This window comes from Poecilia formosa, unplaced genomic scaffold (genome assembly GCF_000485575.1).
Source record: "Poecilia formosa unplaced genomic scaffold, Poecilia_formosa-5.1.2 Scaffold3, whole genome shotgun sequence".
In the NCBI taxonomy this organism is placed as follows: Eukaryota; Metazoa; Chordata; class Actinopteri; order Cyprinodontiformes; family Poeciliidae; genus Poecilia; species Poecilia formosa.
In genome coordinates this window covers 2,425,514-2,439,775 of record NW_006799942.1, presented here as the reverse complement: position 1 = coordinate 2,439,775, position 14,262 = coordinate 2,425,514, and positions in this window count along the sequence as shown.

The following is a 14,262-nucleotide window of genomic DNA, read 5'->3' as shown; positions in this document are numbered from 1 at the left end:
CATCTGTACAAAAAAGTAAAATAAGTACCTTTTGTTTGGACCATTTCAGGAACTTTCCAAAATAGGATCAACATCAGAGAAACATTTCATCATTAGACACACATATAAGGTAAGGTGTAAGGTAAGGTAAGGTAATTTTATTTATATAGCACATTTTCAGCAACAAGGTAATTCAAAGTGCTATACATGAATTAAAAGGAAATACAAACAAAATAACAAATCAAAGGAAAGAGCACAAAAAAGACGAAAGGGCACATTAGTGCAAAAGGCAACATTCAGACAAAACAAAGGGCAAAATGAAGACATGAGTGAAGGCGGTGACATCAAAGGGCCACGAAAGCAGGTGGCTGAGCCTCCTGGCAAAGTCCGATAGAGGTGTTGTTTATCGAGGAATGATGTCCCTGGGAGCGCTCAGCTCCACAGATCCATGGATACAGGAGGGGGTGAGGTGGGAAGGAGTGTTATGTTTACATATCTTCAAGGAGATTGGAAATATGCTGCCCTTCCAAGGCCACACAGGGAAAGACAATTCAGAAGCAGAATGTCTTAGGGTGGAAAGATTATAAATTTCAATCTTCCCAAAAGTCTCTCCGATACATCTCTGTTCCCAATTATCCAAATTAGTTTGGTCATTCCACTAAACTAAAACTAGCAACTTCTCCAAGATCGATTCCAACTCGTTAGTGAGTCCTCGTCTCTGTCCACACCAACAGTCTGAGTGTTCGCTAGTTCGGCCAAGTCCATCACAAATTTGTCGATAATCCAGGAATCCACAAGCTCCAAACAGCAGAAATCCTGTTACCATGAATAAATCCAGGGTGAATCCTGCTGGGTGTGTCCCCGCAGAACAAGAGGGCTCTCCAGTGCCCAGACTTCTTGTCGAAAATTTGATCAATTGCATTGAGAGATCGGTTGACCAGATCCATAATTTGTAGATGTGGATGATGTGCAAAGAAAGGCTCCAAAAATATAGAAAAATACAGGACAAAACAGAGCAAGCAGGGCAGACAAGAGCAGGGAGAGAGCAGAGGTAAAAAGCGAAAAAAGGGGAAATAAACAAAACAAAAAAAGAACAAATGTATAAGTGGTGTGCAGGGCAATGTAATTTTCATATCAGGTTCAAAGATAGAGAGTTAGACAGTAAACTGGTGACTAAAGCTGCAACCTTCTTTCTAACTTTTTCACTGGACTAATTTGACACCTTTAAATTGGGCTTCTGTGTCTTTAAGAAGCTTCTGCTATTTCTGATGCTCCACTTGGAGGATGTCATCACAACAATGTTTATCATTATGTTGTTTACAAGCATTTTTAATAGCATTTGACTGAGAAATAGTTTGTATAAGCTCAGCAGATGTGCAGTTCCTCTACTAGTTTGCTAATTGCTGCTGCCACAAGTCTGGAGGAGCTGTGTGGGGGAGCAGCAGGAGGATCTGTGAGGCATAAGCTTTTTAAAATATCAGGATGATAAAGGTGTCCTCATTGGATAACATGTAAGCGTTTTGAGGATGACAGCTAGGTGGTTTTAAGGAAGGAATTTAATCAATTAATTTTTGGTGCACTTTCATTCTTTGTGACACCATTTGGCTGCAGCTTCTACTTCCTATTTTAGTGTTTAATTAAAAAATTATGGTATGACATAAATTTTTCAGCTTAAGACCTGGTGAGTGGTATTTTTATTAAAGACATAGCAAAGAGTTTGGGTGCACTGTGTCTCACTGTAACTTTGCTGATCTTTAACACTCTTTGATTTCTGTAGAGATAAAAGAAATAAGGTTTAAATTGAAATGTGTCCTTGATTGATGATTTCATTAAGAGTTCTGTGAATTACTCAGTTTCGACCAGTGGAATCAGATTGAAAACATAAAAGCCATAAATTCAAATAAAACATAAAGCCATGGACATCAACTTAGCATGAGATATATGTTTTTACAATCAAGTAACAGCATCACATAAAAAAAGAAAAATATCTGTTTAAAAAATTAGCAAGCAGAAAAGAAACTGCGTTTCAATTACAGATATTCCAATCCAAACATGACAAAAAAATAGAGAACATTGAGAAATGTCCTCTAAACTCAATAACTTCCAGTGCCTCCTTCATTCTGTGCAGGTTCATGAGGTGGGACTGGCGATTCACCAGTCCATCACAGGGCTGCACTGAACAGTCTGCATTTAGGACGTCTTCTTCCCGTGGTTTTTAGAGGAAACCCCCAGAAGCCGGCGACAAACAAATAAACTACACATAGATGGTTGATGAAAGTGCTTTTAGAAGCATGGCATTTCAAAACTAATAAACATGGTTGAGATTAAAATTAGTTTTAATGCCAAAAAAACTCTAGTGAAGTTGACAGGAACAGAACCTTCTCCAGTTATATTAGACATATTAGATAAGGTGCCTGGTCCTCCGCTCCAGCTGTACTATCAGAGACCCAAACATCTTGATGCGTTTGTAGATTACTGCGTTCATGATTCATTAGCTCAAGGTGAACCAATTTTAACATTTTCTCTGATTAACTTGCTTTATAATTGTTAAAACTTGGTACTAAGACTGCAAAATTTAACAACTCCTCTGTGTTTTCATTTGCTTTCTATGTTTTTTTTCCTTTAGGAATGCCAGATGATAAAGTGAATTATGTGGCGCCTTGCGAAAGGAAAGGGATATGAAAGGATGAAATTCGATTTTAATCCCCACCAGGCTATGACGGAGTATCAGATGGTTCAGAGCCATGAGAGACCAGAGGCGTGACAAAAGTCTGTCTATGCGCTTAGAGCCATCTCACGGAGCTAGTAAAGCCAAATAAACTTTCACACAGGGGTTTACCCATCACCATCTGCCATGGATCACATTTGCAAAGGCAAATATCATCTACACATAAATACACACAGTTAAGCGCTTCATTGTATTCAGACAATCAGAGTATGAAATCCTCTGGTACGAGATGAAAAGAACAAACCCGGGAGTGTAATGTTGATCCAGGAGGCATCTGCTGGGTGGCTGATACCTTCTGGATACCAAATTTTGTAAACTTTGGGGAGAAAATACCATTTTGATCTCTTTCTTCACTGTGATTCTAGATGCCGTTTGATCGCTGTTTGACTATCACACAGGTTACATTTTGGTTTTGCTTTACTTTTCTCAAAGAATAACAACTTTCAGCTTCCAGTACAACAGAAAGCGACTAGCCTCTGTGACTTGAAAAGCAAAATCTGCTGTGCTGCCAACACCTCATTAAATAAAGCAGATAAATGCTGACAAAAAAGTCGTTCAGTGACCCCTTCAGATAAGAAGAGCAAAAATCTCCATTTTGCATGCAAATGTGGAGGAACTGGAAAGGTCGGGGGATAATGTTGAGAGATAAAAAGATAATAAAAACGTGGTATGATTAAGACCAAAAATGACCTAAAAAGTGCTTGATTTATAGTTTTATTTTATATTCTTTGATACATCACCCTTATAGCTATATTTACTAATTAGGTAAATTTCACAAGCAATTGAGGGCACTGGATTTTGTTTAGTGGTGTCACAGTAAAGGGTGGTAAATTCACATACATGCTACTGTCATGTTGTGTCGAAGGCGTAGACCAGACTGAGATGCCTGAGAAGATCAAACAATAACTTACAAATAAGGAGACATGAAGCGACAGCAGGGAACAAACAGGACCTGGTCCATGGGGAAGCGGGAAAAACCGAGAGAATCCAGCAAGGAGTCAGAAATAGACAGCAGAGTGAAGGCTGGAACGAAACACCAGAGCTGATTGGTTAACAGGTTGCAGGTGTGGGAAGGCAGACTGAGGAGAGATAAGGAATGGCACAAGGAGGGAGAGTAAACAAACAAATCATACTGTAATAAAGCATAGCTAAGCACAAGAAATAAATAATAAACATGAACTAAGAGCAGACTGAGCTAGAAAAACAGAACATGGCTGATCAAATCAGAAACAAGAATAACTAAACAAACACAAATAATCCTAAATCCTGACAGCTACACTTTAAATACATTCATTCAGCTAAATATTTGTAGAATATTTGTAAAATATTTAGCTGCCTATAAATGCAAATTAGAATAAATAACCGGAAATACTCCCATAATTTACCCTAATAATCATAGCAATGGCCTCTGCTTGAGTCCGTTTCCAGCTACAATTAAAAATCATAATAAATGTTATTAAAAGGCGCCTTTCATGACGCACAGGAAAAAGTAAAAATTATCAAATTAAAAGCAAATCATTTAAAAAAAAAAAAAAGAAAATTTAGAGATGAGGCGTGTTGATTAATCCGAGAGAAAACGCTTGTTTGAACAGATCAGTTTTCAGTCACGATTTAAAAATAGAGAATTATTTGGGGTTATTTTGCTCGACCCAGCTTTGTTCTTTACTGAGAATGACAGTGCCCCACAGATAGCAAGCATTTTATGCGCTTCGGCACACAGACTGTTGCGCATTTACACATATGACAAATAATTTACTATTTGCTCTGGTTGGAAAAATAACAGCGAGGAAAAAACAAGTCGTACAGTAAGAAATCAAAATAAAAACTTTATGTTCATGTCTGTAGCATGGAGTGATGGATGAGCTGTAAGGGCTTTGGAGTCTTCAGTGAAGGGGAGTCAGAAATAAAAATAAATATGATGAATAATCAACAATTAATAAAATATTTTTTAGCCATACATCTTGTTTGAAATCAAAACAATAGCCAACCAGGAATTCATGTCTGTAGTCACTGGGCAGATCTTGTCTACTCAGGAATTTCCTGCTTCCTCTGCATCTTCAACCTTCAGCTGCACAGCAGTGGAAAATTTAACTGACGTTTTTATGATCCAGTAAAACTTTGATTTGCAGTCATTGGGTGTTTTCTCCATGGACATGCCTTTAACCAGTTCTGTCCCAGTCCGTCCTGGCCAGATTCTTCCCCGTTAGCAGATCCTGTGCAGTTCCTGTCCAGTTTTTGTAACCACCTCCTGGGTACTTCAAGCTGGGTCAGGAGATTTATTAAGTGCAAGCGATTTAATTGACTGCGTTGATTAACAGGCCCATGACTTACATAACCGCATGAGTACAAGCCGAACCTTGTAACCTCATTGAACAACAGCATCCTAACCACCATTTGAGTGGCAGCAGACTGGCGGACTTGGGGTCTGCAATCACAGAGCCGCTCAGTGTGAAGGAACATGATCATGATCAGTGCCAGGAGCACATGCGTCAACCTTTGGAGCAGATTAACTGCAGTTCCACAGCCCTGTGAGCAGGACATCTCTCTGAAGAACAAGCAGTAATGAAGAAGCGAGAAAAGGTGATGTGCATGTTATTCTTTGCTTGGTGTTTTTGTGTTAATAAAGTTCATATGTGAATATTTGTGAACATCTTTTGACTGCGTCACCTAAATCTAAAAGGTTACCCATGTCTAAGTATAAAAAGTTCTGCAATATAGATAGACATGCACGTGTAGCTAAAATAATCAGCGAATCTGAATTGTTTTTTTGGGGGTTTTTTTTGCAAAATGAAAAGCAACAGGGTCCAACAGCGACGATGCTTTCTGCACCGGCTGAGGGCCTTTGGTGTCAGTTAGAAGGCGATGCTGCTGTATTAGAGCGGATCATCAGGTACGGCATTTCTGCCTGGTTTTGTAACCTATAAATGAAGCCCAGCTCACCTGTTGCACACAAAGAGCTACGAAGCTGATTGGAGTCAAGCAGAAAATGGTCATTTTAGACCAGGGGTCCCCAAACTTTTTCCTGCGAGGGCCACATAACTTTTCCCTTCTCTGGTGGGGGGCCGGAGTCAGTTTGTAACAGAAAAAGTGTGACAATTGCAGGAGTGCCTAAATGTAAAAATGTATTGTTTTCCAGAAAGTGATTCTTTTCGACTGTGCACAAATCATCTGCAGTCTGAACAGTTCTGTCACTTTTTATCTGGCTTTTATGTCATTAATGTGAGACATGCATCCATTAAAAAAACACAAATCCGGTAAATCCGGATGTAAACAGTGGCTGAAAATTAGAATTATGAACTTATGAAAGAAGTTTGTGTCACTGAAGTGTCTCACATCACAATTCAACCTCTCCCATCCAAACAGATTTCTCTACAGAAGTTGCAAGCAGAAGTTGAAAGCTGCTGCTTTCTTTTTTATTAGCTTCCTCCTTGTTGTGATCTTGTGACGATACTTTGTCCCATTCCTGAATAAACTTTAAAATAGATCTATAAATGGCTCCGTCCATCATTACTTCTGTAAACAGTGCCCTGCTTTGTGATGTCAATGTTCTTTTGCGCTGTGGGGATATAAACTGTTCACACAAAAGACTCATTGCAGCCGGGTTTTATTAGTAGTATAAACAGGCCTACAAAAGAAGAAAAAATAAATAAATACATAAAATTAGATTTCAGAAGAAAAACTTGAATTGAGCATCAAGACCTGCTGTTTGAGTGTTGTCTAGAGAAGCTGAAGTGGACATAAATACTCTGTAAACAAGGGAAGAAAGCCAACGCTAATCTGAGAAAATTACATTCAAATGCACAAGAAACAAAATGCAAGGATAAACAAACAAACTTAATAAAAAGGACTGAACTTATTTGGCAAGATCTTTTGAACAATATAGGTGAATTAATGGAATATGTCAAGACTCAAGTAGAAATAAACAAACAACAAGGAAACAATCAAAAATGTAAACACAGAAGAAACCAAAACCCAAACCCCCCCAGGATCGTGTCCGCCTCTGAAGGTCCGTTGAATCAAAAGAAGATGTCTGGTTAAAAATGTTCATTTGCCGCTTTATCAGTCCCAGAATTTTTTTTTTTTTAGCTGTTTTCTGGTTACCAGCTGGAAAATAAGACACAAGCAGAAAAAGTCAAAAGTGCTGGTGCAACAAAATAGAATCAGAGTCTTTACGTTTATTTTACAAATGATTTGTGTGTTAAAGCTGTCTCATTCTTATCTCACAGGGCAGAAATTGTCTCTCCAGATTGGGTGCAGATGAGAGCATAAAAATAATTCTGAGAATATTGCGTTCCTTTGCAGTCGTAGCTCTTTGGAATGGGGGAAACTTGGCCGAACCCTAAAGCACAAACACACAGAAACACATTCACTGTCAATTTACTCCTCCTGGAGGTATCCCTACAAATGGAAATTGCGAGAAAACGTGGTTTATTTTTGCTGTTTCAAGCAGTTGGAAGAAGGTATTTTTATTCGACGTTTTGCCTCTCTTCGCGAGTGAAACAGAATAATGAAGAAAGGACGCGTACACTCGCCGTCCATTCATCCCATCGTCCAGATCCACAGAAAACTTTGCTCATAAAATTCAGCCAGCTTTTCTCACTCACATGGATAATAAAAACTGTTTCCAAGGGGTCCACAGAGAACTCTAAAGAAGTGGCTTCTGACTGCTGACAGCTTAGAGCTTCATTTTTTCCCTCCCGTTCCTGTACTGACTCCTATTATCCAGGACTTATAAAATAATTAGAGGAGTTGCGTTTATCATTCTGTCTCAAAAGGTGTAAAAGCGATACAGCGACAACAAGATGTTTCCTCTGTTATTAAGGAAGCAAAAGTATCAATCAGATCATTTTCTAGAGTGGCAAATACTTACATCCTCACTGTTTCAGACTGGCTATTAAATCAGTCCAGACAGCTGTAAGAAGAAGGTTTAGTCAAAGGAACAGAGATATGCAGAAACAGAGTAAGTGTGATGAGCTCACAAATTGATGTTTACACTTGTTCTTGCAGGCTATAAACTGCTGCAAAGCTCTCATTCCGATATCTCCTTCATCTGACGTCAAGATTTATTGGTGGTTAAAGAAGAAATATATATTTCTACACGCATCTGGGTGTTAGAAGTTTTTTTTTTTTTCCTGTCAAATGTCCCCCCCCCATCTGGAGGCATGCTGGTAGCTTAAGAGCTGAGCTAAAGAAAAAAAAAAGAAAACAGCTTGAAAAAGAAACATCCTTTGGATTCATTGCTCCATGTGTTTCCAGAGGATGGTTGAAAGACATTTTAACAAGTCAATAGATCGCAAAGCATTGAAAACTGAATATCTGTAGCTTGTTTTTGACGGTAATTTGTCTTATTCCTGGTGCGACGGGTGGCAGCACCGTTGTCTTCACCATCAGACTCAGATTTGACTGCGTTTGCAAAGTTTGAGCACACAAACGAGGGATTTGAATTTGGTTCCACTTTGCTCTCAATGAAGATGTTTTAAATATACACATACTATAAGAAGGGAACAAAACCGTTTGAAAATGTAAGCATGCTGTGATTTTACAGAGGAGAAAGACACGATTCAATTAGTGCAAATATGCAGAAACATGCACTGGAATTCAAAACAACCCAGACCCCTCATGAATTAATCCGTTTTGGTTCATGTGATTAGAAGCGTGACAAAGTGGCATCACTTTAGATCCACAGACTTTTAATTACCTGCCTCCATTTTGTGCATGCAGCCATACAATAATGTGTCATATTTTTGGAAATTCATTTCAGATTTCTCACTTTTGAAGCTGGAGGGAATATTATTTTTAAACATTCATTTAATAAATTTGACTCATACTTTCTCCATTGCAAAACAGCAACGGCAGCAGCATTTTTTTCACTGTGTGCACCGAACTGCTGCGAGTGCCACTCCTGGTTATGTTAAGCGATTGTGCAATATTGAAATTTCCTGTTGGACAGGGTTCCAGGATGTGTCAAATTTTGTTTTTGAAGGATGTGCCTTGCTTATCAAAGTCACCCAACCATCTGGCTGGATTGCTTGGGGGTAAACTTCCAAAGGATGAGCACACTCAGAGAGGAAACTAGACCATGAACATAACATAAAGGGCAGATTTTAACTCGCCAGCTGTACAGGCAAGACATGAATCAATCGATCAAAGATTTATTAAATTCCAAGACTGTGAAGAAGACAGACATGTTTGGCAGATATCCATTTGCAGGTAAATCAGTACAAAAACTAGCTGTAAAACTCAAAACATTAAAAGTGTGGAAGGCAGGAAGTATCTATTTCTCTATTCTCTTATGAAAATGAAACTACTACATTTTTGCGCTGTGCTTTTATTGACCAGATAAATTTCGCTAGTATTGTAAAAAGAAATATTGTTAAAAAGTTAATATAGTTGAGATATTATATCAAAAAAGGTGAGCTCTTGCACCAAATAGATTCATATCACACACACATAGTATATTTCAGGTGTTTAGCTCAGGAAAATCAAAAATTCAGTTTCTCACTTCTTTTTTATACACAAACATGTCATAGAAAGACCTACACAAACTGTAAGCCTTAATAATGGCCAACAGGCAGTCAGTGAAATCCTCCACAAAGAGGGTGAACCACAGCAGGGCGTCGCTAAAGAAGCGCTGCATCCAGTCATAATAACGGACCATTAAGAAAAGCACGCACAAGCAAAAGGACAAAATCCTAAACTTAAGTGAATGAATAGTAATGCAGCTGTTTCAGTTCTTCAGGTCTTACCACACACACGCGCGCACACACACACACACGCACGCACCTTTACCCTTTTCCTAACCCTAACCATCACATACCTAACCCTAACCAAAACTCAATTCATACCTTAGCCCTAACTCTGACCCCTGACCAAAAAACAGGGTTTCCCCTTGTGGGGACCAGGATCTGGTCCCCACAAGGAGCAATTGGTCCCCATAACGTAGTATATGTCAGGAAAATCGTCCCCACAAGGTATTACAAACAAACGCACACACACACACACACACACACACACACACACCCATACACATACACACACTGTCTCATTATCTGAGTTTAAGCCAGAGACAATGTCACAAGCTTCTCTCCTGGATTACGGAGAACTGAGCTTTAACACGGCACTTCAAAATCCGCTTCTCAACTTAAAGCTGGGCTATGCAACTTTTATTAATTCATTGTTTTGTTTTTCTTTGCATATCTGTTTAAACCTTAAAGATGCTGTGACAGTATTAAAAAAAAGTCCTGAACTCTGGATTATTCTCAACAGAAAGCCCTGGAAGGCATGAATGCAAGAAAAATATTGAATGATCTCATTCATCCTGTCAAAGAAATATGAGATTGGAGGAGCCTTCTTTTCCAACAAGACAACCTGACAATAACATTTCACGGAAATTTCCAGGGTTTCAGTTCTGGTGTGAGCAAATCAAAGCCAAGATTTCAAGGTTATTTAGTTAAAAATAAAAAAATCGCTTTTCACTTTGGCAATTTCAATCTAATTGATTTTATTAATGCCTGAATAATAGAAAAATGTAAATACTTTAGTCATTTTTGCAGCGCTGCTGTAGAGAAAACATACAAAAGACTTCCAGTCTTAATATCTTCTCATGCGTAACAGTATAGATTTATGAATATTGTTTATGTCCCACAGCTGTTGCTGTATAAAACCTTTGGCTCACAGGTGTGTCATACTTTTCATTTTGTCTTTTTGGAGGGCAAAAAAGAGCCGAGGACATTTAAATCATAATTCACGTCACTGCAAAAGTTGACAAATTCCCACAGATGAGTCAGGATAAATAATGCAGGAGACCGTCTGCAATTTTATTTCCATCCAGGCAGTTTTGCACACCTGTTTTACTGACATATAGCTGTTTTTGACAGAGCAGAGTAAAGTAATTGCTTTGGGACTGATTGGATTATTCAGTACTTTGGGAAAATGACAGTTTTAACAAAATAGCTTATCTGTGAACGTAAAGGATATTTATTTTCCAGGTGCATGGTGAAGATCGCTTCGTTTTCCCTCATTCGTGCCATTATTGCATCACAGCATAGTTTGCAAAGACGATGGTTCAAAATAAGTCTACAATTAAAGCAGAACTGTTCCTCAATTCAGAGCAATATTTAGTTCTCACCAAACCGCTGTCAAGCTTTTAGCTACGGTCTCCATAGAGTAAAAGTTTGACAAAGGCATTGCTCGCATGAATAAGGGTATTATGGGTACAATTACCCTGCAGGAGAAGGGAAAAATAAAATTACAATGAAATCCCACACAAAAATAAGCCGCCAACTGTCTCAAAATAACTCTTGTTAAAAGCCTTAAAGGTTGTTGGGGCAAAACCCCTTTCATTCAGTACTTTAAAGACAGATTGAAACCACATTTTCTCCTTTCAGCACTTATCGCTATTTGGGGGTTCATGTGATTTTTCATATCCATGTGTGCCAGCTTTTGAAATCTTTCCAAGGAAGCACATCCCTGCATACGTACTGCTTTCATGCATTTTCCTCAAAAACAAACATCCTTGTCTTTCTTCCCCGTCGTTTGACCCACAAACAAAGAGACGGGGAGATTATGACAGGAGTAGAAGAAGGCTGAATCTCTTTGCCAAACAAACAAAAAAAAAAAAGATTAAAATGTAAAAGTTAACTCGTCCACGTTTGAAAAGATGCTTGATTTTGAGACGATGCTACAATAGTTTCTTTTTTCAGTTTTCATGGAGGTAAACTTTTTCTTCAGAGATGCTTGTAATTTTTCATTTTTGCCGTCAGAGTTGTCAAAAAGGACGTCTTTGTTGGACAATATCTCCCACCTCAATTCAAAGTTGAGCTAATTTATCTGTGAAAGTTTTGAAATAACTAGTTTGTCTTTCCCTTTACACTGAAAGAGACTTAAAAGTATGCTTATATAAATGCTACATTTTTATGCATCCTGGTGGGGCATTCTGTCAATTGGTTAATATTAATAGATGCGTACCTTCTCCATAATGTAATCCTTGAGTGCATTTTACTAATCTTAATTACTTATGAAGTGTATGAATGTTAATCTTCTGACCTTGTAAAAGGTGTTTGCAGGAAATCCAGAAATACCCAGAAGGCTGCCAGTCTTTCCTTCTAATCTGCATGCATTTACATACTGCCATTTTAAAACACAATCAAGTAACTATGTTGTCTTCAGTTTATATATAAAACATAACTTAAAATAAATCTTACTTTGTAGTTGAAATGTCTTCAAACTGGGCCTCTGGCTCTGTAAGGGAGGATTCCTCAAATATGCATGAAAGAAGTTCAAAAAAGTTGATTTTACATAATAATGCACAGTATTTTTCTCTTATGATGATGTATAGTCACCTATTCTTACGTTTTTTTTATTTATCCTAATTTTTGTGAGTCTTCGGCTTGCCCTTCATTTTGCTCACATCTGAATTTTTCCACTGATTTACAATGAAGGCTTGCCTTAAATTTTTTATTTTGAGGGGTTTTTTTTCTAAGTATAGACACCAAATTACATCAATATGACATCTTCTTGCCCTGTCATTAAATCGACTGTGTCCACATTTGTCAGCCGTGTTTAGACAGTGTCCTTTATCAAAAAGTAACATCAAGAAAGAAAAAAACATCTAATGCTATAATTGGATTTCTCATTTCCTTGGCTGGTCTACCCAACAGCTGCTCCTCTGTCTCAGATGGGATTTGAACTGTGGGAGGCATTCTGGTTCAGTACGCTCGGATGTCAGATAATTCAATAAGATTTGATAAGACGTGGGGAACTCCTGGCAAAGATGAAATACTGTAAAATACCCTGTAAAGCACACAGCCTAGATCCATTGCCATATATGTGTAAGCTGGGGTTAATTATTGCCATCTAGCATTCAACTGGCCGCTTCAGAACACCAAACTTGGAAAACAGCTGTGAGACAAAAACTGAATTAAGACGGTGCACAGAGATACCAGAGGGAGACATAATCTGGACAGCGGATTGGCCTTCTATCAGGAACCCCCGGTTCTCCTCCGCTCATATCGCATCACTAATCATTTATGGGCCAGAAAGGGGCTCTAATTTATGTTTAAAATGTCATAAACAGAGTACTCAAGAGAACCAGTGACATAAATCTGCTCTGAGGTTTCGCATAAAACTGATAAAATAGAATTATTCCCTCCATCACCAAGATAGTATTAATATAATAATTTAGCAGAAAAAAAAACACTGGACTTTCCACCCCGCTTGAATTTAAACTGTGAGAGTCCTGTTATTCCCTGCATTGAAGGCCTGGTGATGATTATTCATCTTCCTGAATGCTATCTGGAAATACCAGAGCTTCCTAAACTTTTCCACTTGGCATGAGCTAATTTGTTCAAAGTAGTCAAATTATTTTTTTTTTTTAAAAAAGGGGAAAAAGTTTATCTAATTTTTTTTTGTGAAAAAAAAGGGGAAAAAGTTTATCTAATTTTTTTTTGTGAAACTTATTAATGACCAAATGTCAAAAGAGCTCAGTTTTGTTGCAGATTCTACATTATTTTAAATATGAATTAATATTGACAATAGTGTGATTTGCATCTAAAATACAGATTAAAATCAACCAATAGGAATGGTGGACTGTGAAAACATATTTGACCTTTTCTATTGTTGCTTTCGTCTCACCTTTAAATGTTTCAGGTCAGCAAATTTAGAAAAAGCAAATCTAAGTAGTTATCAAAAAATATTTGTAGAATTTTAATTCAGCCGAACTTTGACTAGGCCCACCCAAAATCTTATTTTTTTTACCCATTACAATGTGAACGTGCTGCTATGGCTTTTTGTTATGTAGCAAGACCTTTGTTCTGCTTCAGAGCCAAATCAGAAACTGTTCCAGACAATCTCCTTCATGATTTTCTGGCAAAGAGAAATTCCAGCTATTGCAGCAGGTTTCCAAGCCCAGAAAAAACAAAGAAGCCAAAGACCATGACACCACTATTATGTTTGAGAGCAAGTGTAATATTCTTTTTCCAAACTGCTGTGTCAGATTTTATGTCAGACATAATTGGTGAAAGCTCTTCCTAAAACGCCCACTTATAGCAGATGGGACCACAGGATATTTTCCCAAATGCTCTGGGTATCATGATCTGTCAATCCTGGGATCCAGGCTCACTTCATGTTTCTTCATCCATGTTTTCTCTATCTGTGAATTTTCACTGTGGTTTGCTGGAGTCCTCCAAGTTTGAAATTGACTCAGTGCTCCCTTCCAGACTAGAAGATGTCAATGACTGTCAGTTTCTGGATTTAAACTGGAACATTATGCGTTTCTTAGTTCTTTGTTATTGAAGCAATTTTGTTGAAGCGATTTCTTGGATTTTCATGTGTTGCAGGAACTAGTGAAATTAAAGTTACTCCATCGTGATTTGATTGGCAGGTAATTATATTTTTGAAACGAGTCACATTGTTTTGGGTAGTTTTTAACCAAAAGAGATCTTTTGGAAAGCATTACATATTTTCTCAAATTATGTTTGTCTGATTTGAAATTCAGGCAGGATGCGTCCAAGTGGCTGCAGTCTTCCGCTTGTGCAGGCTTTTATGAATCATGCACA